We start from the raw sequence: 10426 nt of genomic DNA on the forward strand, positions 1-10426 counted from the left end.
GCCATCCTGGGGAGAGCAAAGCCACAGTCCAAACAGTCCATACAGTGGGTGGCCTGCCCACTGGGCCATCCTGGGGAGAGCAAAGCCACAGTCCATACAGTCCATAACAGACCCCACTGCCACTGGAGGAGGCAAGTTGGCCAGAGGACATCCTGCAGCCCTGCCCGAGATAGATCCTGCCCTGCCACGTCTGCCAAAGGGCCAGCGGTTCTTGCCTTGAAGGGCCCAGTTCAGCGCTCCTTGCCTTGAAGGGCCCAGTTCAGCGGTTCTTGAGACGGCGGGGCCCAGCGGAGCGGTTCTTGAGACGGCGGGGCCCAGTTCAGCGGTTCTTGAGACGGCGGGGCCCAGCGGAGCGGTTCTTGAGACGGCGGGGCCCATTTCAGCGGTTCTTGAGACGGCGGGGCCCAGTTCAGCGCTCCTTGCCTTGAAGGGCCCAGTTCAGCGGTTCTTGAGACGGCGGGGCCCAGCGGAGCGGTTCTTGAGACGGCGGGGCCCAGCGGAGCGGTTCTTGAGACGGCGGGGCCCAGTTCAGCGGTTCTTGAGACGGCCGGGCCCAGTTCAGCGGTTCTTGAGACGGCGGGGCCCAGTTCAGCGCTCCTTGCCTTGAAGGGCCCAGTTCAGCGCTCCTTGCCTTGAAGGGCCCAGTTCAGCGGTTCTTGAGACGGCGGGGCCCAGCGGAGCGGTTCTTGAGACGGCGGGGCCCAGCGGAGCGGTTCTTGAGACGGCGGGGCCCAGTTCAGCGGTTCTTGAGACGGCGGGGCCCAGTTCAGCGCTCCTTGCCTTGAAGGGCCCAGTTCAGCGGTTCTTGAGACGGCGGGGCCCAGCGGAGCGGTTCTTGAGACGGCGGGGCCCAGTTCAGCGGTTCTTGAGACGGCGGGGCCCAGTTCAGCGGTTCTTGCCTTGAAGGGCCCAGTTCAGCGGTTCTTGAGACGGCGGGGCCCAGCGGAGCGGTTCTTGAGACGGCGGGGCCCAGCGGAGCGGTTCTTGAGACGGCGGGGCCCAGTTCAGCGGTTCTTGAGACGGCGGGGCCCAGTTCAGCGGTTCTTGCCTTGAAGGGCCCAGTTCAGCGGTTCTTGAGACGGCGGGGCCCAGCGGAGCGGTTCTTGAGACGGCGGGGCCCAGCGGAGCGGTTCTTGAGACGGTGGGGCCCAGTTCAGCGGTTCTTGAGACGGCGGGGCCCAGTTCAGCGGTTCTTGAGACGGCGGGGCCCAGTTCAGCGCTCCTTGCCTTGAAGGGCCCAGTTCAGCGGTTCTTGAGACGGCGGGGCCCAGCGGAGCGGTTCTTGAGACGGCGGGGCCCAGTTCAGCGGTTCTTGAGACGGCGGGGCCCAGTTCAGCGGTTCTTGCCTTGAAGGGCCCAGTTCAGCGGTTCTTGAGACGGCGGGGACCAGCGGAGCGGTTCTTGAGACGGCGGGGCCCAGCGGAGCGGTTCTTGAGACGGCGGGGCCCAGTTCAGCGGTTCTTGAGACGGCGGGGCCCAGTTCAGCGGTTCTGGAGACGGCGGCCGGTCTATGGCCAACTGCTCATTGCCTGGTGGTGCCCTCCTGGGCAGCGGGGATGGTGCTCCTTCAATGCCCACCTGGGCTGTGGGTGGTGGGGCCCTCCTGGCCAGCTGGGCTGGGTCCTCCCTGGGCAGCGGCTATGGGGGTGGTGGGCTCTCCCGGGGCAGCTGTGCCGGTTCCTCCCGGGGCAGCGGCTATGGGGGTTGTGGGCTCCTCCTGGGCAGCAGGCCTGCTGCCTGACCTCTCCGACTTGCTGCCCTTGCCCTCCTTAGTCGTGGGCCTGTGGCCCTTTCCTCCCTTTGGAGCTGTGGCTGGTGACTGTCTCTGGGTGGTGTCCGGGGGGGATGTAGAAGGCGGGCTCCTGCGGCGCCCCTTCCGCCTTCTGCTCCTCTTCCCAGGGGGTGGGCTGGCTGTCCCCTTGCTGCTGGGCGAAGATCCAGACATGCGGGCTGGCGGGCTCCAATACCCCTGCACCCTTGTCAAGGGGGCTGCAGGGCTGGTGGTGGCTGAGGTGCTCTTCTTACCCCGACGAGAAGGAGGGGGGGGCTCAGGGTCAGGAAAGAAGTTAGTAGTGGCGAGGAAGAGCTTCTTGGGACAATGGAGAGTGGTAGGTACAGTGGGAATGGGAGTGGAGGGAGAGGATGTGGTTGTAGGTGAGTCACGTTTGCTGTCTTTGGGTGCAGGTGCAGGAGGGATAGGCTGTCGTGAGGTGGATGGCTGTTGGGTGGGTGGGTGGCTGCGTTTGTGTGGTGTGGAAGAGGGGGTGACAGACACAGTGGGAGAGGACACAGGGGACGTGTAAATGGCAGTGGGGGTGGTGACTGCACGTGTGCGGACTGGAGTGGAGGGTGTGCTGGTGATGGAAACACTGGCTGATGGTGAGGTGAATGGAGGTGTGAGTGTAGACGTCACAGGGAGGGAGGAGGGAGACGAGGAGGTGGGGGTCACAGAGGTGGTAGTGACTGTTGGCATGTCTGCATCGGAATGTTGCGTGTGTGAATGTCTGCGTGATCTGTGGTGCTTATGTTTGGATGAGCTTCTCTTGGGTGTTGAGGTGTGTGCAGGCTGGTCTGATGGTGTGGGTGGGACAGGCAGAGGAACAGGAGACTGGGAGGAGGGAGTTAGTAGAGGCAGGCAGGAGACAGGGACAATGGCTGCCGTCAGTGCTGAGGCCAGAGCCTGGAACGATCGCTGATGGGCAGCCTGACCCGAATGAATGCCCTCCAGGTACGCATTGCTGCGATGAACCTCCCTCTCCACCCCCTGGATGGCATTCAAAAGGGTAGTCTGCCCAACAATGAGCGTTCGGAGGAGGTCAATGACCTCCTCACTGAGGGCAGCGGGGGTAACAGGGGCAGGGCCTGAGGTGCCTGGGGCGAAGGAGATGCCCGTCTTCCTGGCAGAGCGGGCACGGGGCGAACGCTGAGGGGCTGCTGGGAGGGCGGAGATGGTGCGCTGGGTGGCGGCTGTACCTGTAATGGCGGGGTGCACGGATGGTGCCACCCCCGCAAGGGAGCCCCCTTCCGAGGACGTGTCCGTGTCGCTGCAGGGTCCAGTCGTCCCCGTCGTGGAGCTCCCCTCGCCCTCCGTCTCACTGGTCCAGTCTGACTCTGTGGCATGGCCCTCCTGGGCCATGTGAGATGCAGCTCCCTCCTGCCCCGATGCCACTTCTCCTCCGCCTGATGATGCTGATGCACACAAGCACAGAAAGACAAACAAAAAGGGGGGGGAGAGAGAAATAAAGGGATATTGATTACATGGATCTCCGGTACAGTTAGCGGACATGACAGACACAGATGCCCCCTGCACTAAGTTGCGCACTTGGGGTCCGCTACGCATTCCGTGGAACATGCCCTACACGCCTAGAGTTGACAACTGCACCCATGGATGACACAGCCCAGGGATGGCTGTACTGACAAACTACTGAGGGTGGTGGCTGAGGACACAGGGGCTTACGGGGGTGCCCAGCCTACAGATATCGCCCTGGCCTAGGGGGACCCACAGCCCTCCTCCCCCACTCAGACACCTCCACTGCGCGACAACAGAGTAGATAATGCTTGGACTCACCCCCTTGTGTCTGCTGTGCTGCCCTCACGCGCCCATCCAAATCAGGGTAGGCCACCGCCAGGATCCGGAACATCAGGGGGCTCAGTTGACGGCAGGCACCCCGCCTACGTTGGGAGGCCATCCCCAGCAGAGACTCGGCGGTCTTCTTGGTCCCGCGGCGGATGTCCTCCCACCTCTTGCGGCAGTGGGTGCCCCGTCGATGGTGGACCCCCAGGGTCCGGACTTCCTTGGCGATGGCACGCCAAATCCCGATCTTCTCATGGGCGCGGACCTATGTGACACGTACAGGGAGGGAGAAATACCACGTTCAAGTTTGTCAGCATTTTCCTTGCCAGTGGCCCAACATGCCCCCCATCCCCGCCAGGCCCCCCGCCATGCCCAACATGCCCCCCATCCCCGCCAGGCCCCCCGCCATGCCCCCCGCCAGGCCCAACATGCCCCCCATCCCCGCCAGGCCCCCCGCCATGCCCCCCGCCAGGCCCAACATGCCCCCCATCCCCGCCATGCCCCCCGCCAGGCCCAACATGCCCCCCATCCCCGCCAGGCCCCCCGCCATGCCCCCCGCCATGCCCAACATGCCCCCCATCCCCGCCAGGCCCCCCGCCATGCCCCCCGCCAGACCCAACATGCCCCCCATCCCCGCCAGGCCCCCCGCCATGCCCCCCCGCCAGACCCAACATGCCCCCCATCCCCGCCAGGCCCCCCGCCATGCCCCCGCCAGGCCCAACATGCCCCCCATCCCCGCCAGGCCCCCCGCCAGGCCCCCAAGCCAGCCAATGGCCCCAAATCCAGATTGAATTAAACTCACTTGTTGGTCTGGAGGACCGTAGAGTAGCACATACTGGGGGAGGACCCCATCCACAAGTTTCTCCAACTCCTCTCCAGTGAAGGCAGGGGCCCTTTCCCCAGGCGTAGCAGCCATTGTCCCTTCCAGACCGAGGTCACAGCAACACTTGCAGTATAGGTCCTCTCCTGTGAAAGTTCAAGTCGCAAGTGGATAAGTAGATAGAAAATGGCGGTCACGTCCGCGGCGGTGCGTACCGCGGCGGTGCGTCCCGCCACCGCCGGCGCCCTTCGCCATTGGCTCCTGAAACCCATAGGCTTCAATGTTAACCAATGCGGCTTCGCGCCGCGGTCTTCGCCCGCCGCCCGCCGCGGTGTGCCACGCCAGCGCATTGACCTCACATCCCATTGTCACACTTCACAGGTCAGGCAGCCGCCATTTCCAGGGCCCACATGGCTCAATTTCAACTGCGTCACACAGGCCTAGGCCTTGCATAGCCACTCAGACACGCCATTCACTGCATAGAGAATCGTTTACTGTGCTAGCTGTGAGTACGTACCTGTGGGTTGCTTGACTGTGTGCTCCATGTTGTCCTTCCTAGGCACCGTCCGCTGGGTTGGGCGAGGAGACGGATGAATCCTCCCGTGTACCGACCGCTGGTGGACCTGTCGACAATGGAAGAACGCCACATTATCCTGACCTACCGTCTTAACCGTGCCACTATCCATGAACTGTGTGCCCAGCTGGAGCCCGACCTGATGTCCCCCATCCGCCAACCCACAGGGATTCCCACTCTGGTGCAGGTCATGTCAGTACTCCATTTCTTGGCAAGTGGGTCATTTCAGACAACAGTGGGAATTGCTTCTGGGATGTCTCAGCCCATGTTTTCGAAGGTGTTATCCAGAGTGTTGTCTGCCCTGATGAAATCCGTGAGGAGCTACATCATTTTCCCTGAGGTGGGCGAATTGGCTACAGTGAAGGGTGATTTCTACGCCCTTGGACATATTCCCAACGTAATTGGTGCCATTGATGGGACCCATGTGGCTTTGGTTCCCCCAAGAGACAGGGAGCAGGTGTACAGGAACAGAAAAAATTACCATTCAATGAACATCCAGGTGGTGTGTTTGGCTGACCAGTACATCTCGCATGTAAATGCCAAATTCCCAGGGTCAGTGCATGACGCCTACATCCTCAGGAATAGCAGCATCCCTTACGTGATGGAACTGCTACAGAGACACCGTATATGGCTAGTGGGGGACTCTGGGTACCCCAACCTGTTGTGGCTACTGACCCCAGTAAGGAATCCCCGGACCAGGGCAGAGGAACGGTACAATGAGGCCCATGGGCGTACTAGGAGGGTGATCGAACGCACCTTTGGCCTCCTAAAGGCCAGGTTTAGGTGCCTGCATATGACAGGTGGATCCCTAATGTACTCACCTAAGAAGGTGTGTCACATCATCGTGGCCTGCTGCATGCTTCACAACCTGGCTTTGCGCCGCCAGGTGCCTTTCCTGCAGGAGGATGGTCGAGACGGTGGTGATGTGGCAGCGGTGGAACCTGAGGAGAGTGACGAGGAGGAAGACGACGGGGCTGAAACAGACAACAGGGACAGAATCATTGAACAGTACTTCCAATAGGACACAGGTAACATTTCAAAGATAATTTAGTAAATGTTAACTACTCTCCTGCATCTCTGCTGCCTGTCTATTTGCCCCAGTGTATGATGACTGAGTTTTGGCTTTTCCCTCCCTATTTCAGATCTGGGGTCCCCACTACGAGTCCTGTGCTTCGTTTCCCCATGGACTACAGCTTTGTGGCAGCTGTTTGTTGACTTCACCATGTACAAGGACATATTTGCACTGTCATGTCAATTACAATATATTGAAATCACAGCCAGACTCCAGATATTTTGGTGCAAAATAGGTGTTTATTTAAGTGCTCAAAATGGGATGGGTGGTTTCAAGTGGGTGGGGGCTATGGTGAAGGAATGTCCATGGCAGAGTCCAGAGTAACAGTCACACAGGTGCATTGTCCAGAGGCCTGTGGAGAGATGGAGCATGGGCAGTTCAAGGATGGACAGGGTGACAATGTGGGACAGTGGGATGACATCAGGTGGTATCCATTGCTGGCGGGGGTCTTGACATCCTACTCTGTCTTCTTGCGAGATCTCAGGGCCCTCTTGCGGGGTGGTTCTTCTCCTGCAGGAGGTGGGGGTCTGGTGGGCTGCTGCTGTGCGGGGGCCTCCTGTCCACTAGCGCCGGCGGAGGTGGTTGGCTGTTCTTGGTCCAGGCTAGTGGCAGGGGCCCTTGGGTGTTGTTGAGTGTCCGCCCTGGTGTTGACGAGGTCCTGCAGCAGCCCTACCATGGTAACCAGGGTGGTGTTGATGGCTCTGATGTCCTCCCTGTACCCCCGATAGTGTTCCTCCTGCAGTACCTGGATCTCCTGGAACCGGGCCAGTACCGTCGCCATCGTCTCCTGGGAGCGGTTGTATGCTCCCATGATGGTGGTGAGGACCTCGTGGAGAGTGGGTTCCCTGGGCCTCTCCTCCCCCCCCTGTCGCACAGCTGCCCTCCGAGTTGCCCTGTTTCCCTGGGCCTCTGCCCCCTGGCCGGTGTGCCCACTACCACTGCCCCCAGGTCCCTGTTGTTGTTGGGGTGGTGGGTTATCCTGGGTGCCCTGTAGTGGTAGACACACCGCAGATTGACGCGCCCTGGAGACAGAGGCATGGGCCCGCTGGGTGGGAGCTGTGCTGGTGTTCCCAGAGGGGTTTGGGTCTGTAGTGGCCTGGGCCTGTGTGAGGGGAACCGACTGTCCAGAGGTCCCCGATGGTCCGGGCTGGTCATCGGTGTCCAGGTCGACAGAGCTGCTGTCATCGCTGACGGCCTCTTGGGTGGGGGGTGTGGAGAATTCTGGCCCCTCCGCCGCGGTGTGTTGACGGTCGGGTCCTGCAGGGGTATAGAGGTATGGTTATAGTTTCAATGTGTGGCATATGGGTGTATCTATGGGTTCTCGTGTCCCCAAGTGCTGGCATTCGTGTGTGGGGGCTTTGGTGAGGGTGGCTTGTGGGGGGGATGTGTATATGCATTGGGCATGCTTTGGTGATGGGTGTCCATGCTTAGTGGACGCATGCAGGCCTAGGTTTTGGGATGTGTGGGTTGTGATGGTGAGACATTGGCGGGGAATAGGTGTGCTGGGGGTGGGGGTGAGGATGGTGGTGGGGGTGAGGATGTTGGTGGGGGTGGGGATGAGGGTGGGGTTCGAGGATGGGGGTGAGGGTTGGGGTATGATTTGGCATGCAGGTGGGGGGGAAGCAGTATTGAAGCTTCAACTTACCAGTATCCATTCCTCCGCCGACTCCTGCGAGGCCGTCAGGATGCAGGATGTTCAAGACTTCCTCCTCCCATGATGTGAATTGTGGGGGTTGAGGTGGGGGTCCTCCGCCAGTCTTCTGCACGGCGATGTTGTGCCTGGATACCATGGAACGCACCTTCCCCCGTAGGTCGTTCCATCGCTTCCTGATGTCTTCCCGATTTCTGGGGTGCTGTCCCACTGCGTTGACCCTGTCGACAATCCTCTGCCATAGCTCCGTCCTCCGGGCAATGCTGGTGTATTGTATCTGTGTGCCGAACAGCTGGGGCTCTACCCGAACGATTTCCTCCACCATGACCCTGAGTTCTTCGTCTGTGAAGCGGGGTTGTCTTTGGGGTGCCATGGGGTGGTGTGTATGATGTGTGGGGTGGAGTATGTGTATTTAAGTGAGTTGAGTGTGGTGGTGTGTGTTGTTTTGTGTGTGGATAGTGTGTGGGTGATGGTGTTGAGTGGCTGTGGCTGTTAGTTTGTGGATGCTGGTGTCTCGCTCTGGCCTTCTTTCAGAATTTTTTTGCGTAGGGGTTTGTGGGTGATGTGGGTGGGTGTTTTATATTGTATTGTGTGTGTGGGAGTGGTGTGTGTATGTGTATCAGGTGTGTGGGATTCAAATCGTCCAATGTGGCTGAGTTTTGTTCGTTTGTGTGTATTCTGAGCGCGGCGGTGTGTCCCGCCAATGGAATACCGCGTTTGAATGACCGCCGCGTGGATTCGTGGGTCGTAATGGCATGGGCGTATTTCTGTTGGCGTGGCGGTGGAGGTTTGGTCACCTCCACCTTTCCGCCGACCGCTGGTCTGGCGGTCGGTTGTGGCTGTCGGATTTTCGGAGGTTTGCCTTCTGCGGGTCAGAATGACCGTGGCGGGTTTCCGCGGCCGCGGCGGTGTTATGGCGGTCTTCTGACCGGCGGTAAGTGCATTTTACCGCCGGGGTCAGAATGACCACCTAAGTCTGACGGTAAACTTTTGACTGAGGCCTCCTGCTTGCTGTAGCTAAGCAGGGCTCCATCACGGTCGGCCTGAAACTTTGACTTTGCCCCGGTTGAGGTGCAACCAAATATCCTGAGTGGCGCTTTTAGTTTCTAAGCGCCCAAAAACATTAATTCTTTATAATTCATTCTCTGATTCCCCTTATACGATTTTATTTGTTTTGGTGTTAAACTAAAGATAAAAATAGTTCCGATTTTTATAAATTGGTTTTGGTTTCCTATTTTTTCCCCTGTGTTTTATTTTATTACTGTTTTTTGACACTTGAACGCATTACACTTTTTGGGCCTTTTTGTGAATTAATCAGGCAGAAAAGCCCGTCCGCCGAAGTCCCATCGGGTAGGTTGCTGCCAGTGTGGCAGCCTCCAGACGGCCTCATTACAAGTTTCCTGCTGGGTCAGTGGATGGCCTCCCACTGGCCCAGCGGGAAACGGCATACAGCATTGTCTCTGGCTCATAATGGAGCCAACCTAAATGCTGTAGTGTGTAGTGTGTAGGGTCTAAAGTAGACAGTGAACATTGCAAAGGGGCTGGCCAGGGGGGGCCCTGCACTGCCCATGCAAATTACAAGGGCAGTGCAGGGTTCCCTTTGGGGCCCCCTGCACCCCATCTCTGCCAGCCTTTTCATGGCTATGTTACTGCCATGAAATCACTGGCAGAGAAGGGGTCGTAATCCCCAAGGCAGCGCTGCCCCAGTGTATTAGGACTGCTAGCGCCGCCAAGACAACGTGAAGTCGTGATCTGATGGTGCTGGAAGTCCAACCACAGTGCTACTGCCGGGGTTGTAATATGGCACTTGGGCCACCACATTGGTGGCGGTCCAACCCCCACCACAACCCTGGCAGTCACTAGACTGCCAGGGTCCTAATTAGGCCCTTTGTCTCCTAAGATAAGCCTTTTTGCTCATTATTAAGCTACCAAAGGTTATTTTATTGTTACTGCCATGAAATTGCTGGTGGAGAGAGGGGATGTAATCCCCAGGGCAGCACTGCTTGCAGTGCTGCCCTGGCAGATAAGGACTGCCAGCACTGCCAGGCCATTGTGAAGTCAAAATCTGGCGGGGCTGGCGGTCCGACCATGGCACTACTGCTATGGTCGTAATATGGTGCTTGGACCACTGCATTGTCTGCGGTCTGACAGCCACCATGAACCTGGCGGTCATTAGACCATCAGGTTCGTAATGGGGCCCTTTGCCTCCTCAGTTAAGCCTTGTTGCTCATTGCCAAGCTACTAAGGGTTGAGCTGGAGTTAATTTAGTGAGACCTAACTGAACCTAGTGGGTGTTAGTGGCCTATTGCTAAGCTTAGGTACTTACCTGCCCTTACCAATAATCCACTTTCCAAAAGCCTACATTAGTCAAACGTAAATCAAGCATAGGGTAAATTGCACAACTCTGATCTCCTGCCATAAGGGGCCATTCAATGGTTCGTAGGTAGTACATATAACTGTAAATACCATGACTTATGGGTATTTCATGAGGGAACCTACAGAAATGACCAGGGGATGCTTATAAACTCCCAGAACACCCACTGTTGAAGGCTGAGCCGGAGATCAATTCCCATAAAGCTTTTATTTGTAATGCTCAAAGTGTGCTGCATTGTGGTGCACATGTACAAAAATTGTTAAGACTCATTGATATCCTCATGTGTAGGACTGTGTGTTTTTCAGAGCAAACAAGCAACTTTATACGTGCTGACAAGACATGCAGACTTACACAAAGTTGG

Source organism: Pleurodeles waltl, chromosome 3_1, assembly GCF_031143425.1.
Source record: "Pleurodeles waltl isolate 20211129_DDA chromosome 3_1, aPleWal1.hap1.20221129, whole genome shotgun sequence".
NCBI lineage: Eukaryota > Metazoa > Chordata > Amphibia > Caudata > Salamandridae > Pleurodeles > Pleurodeles waltl.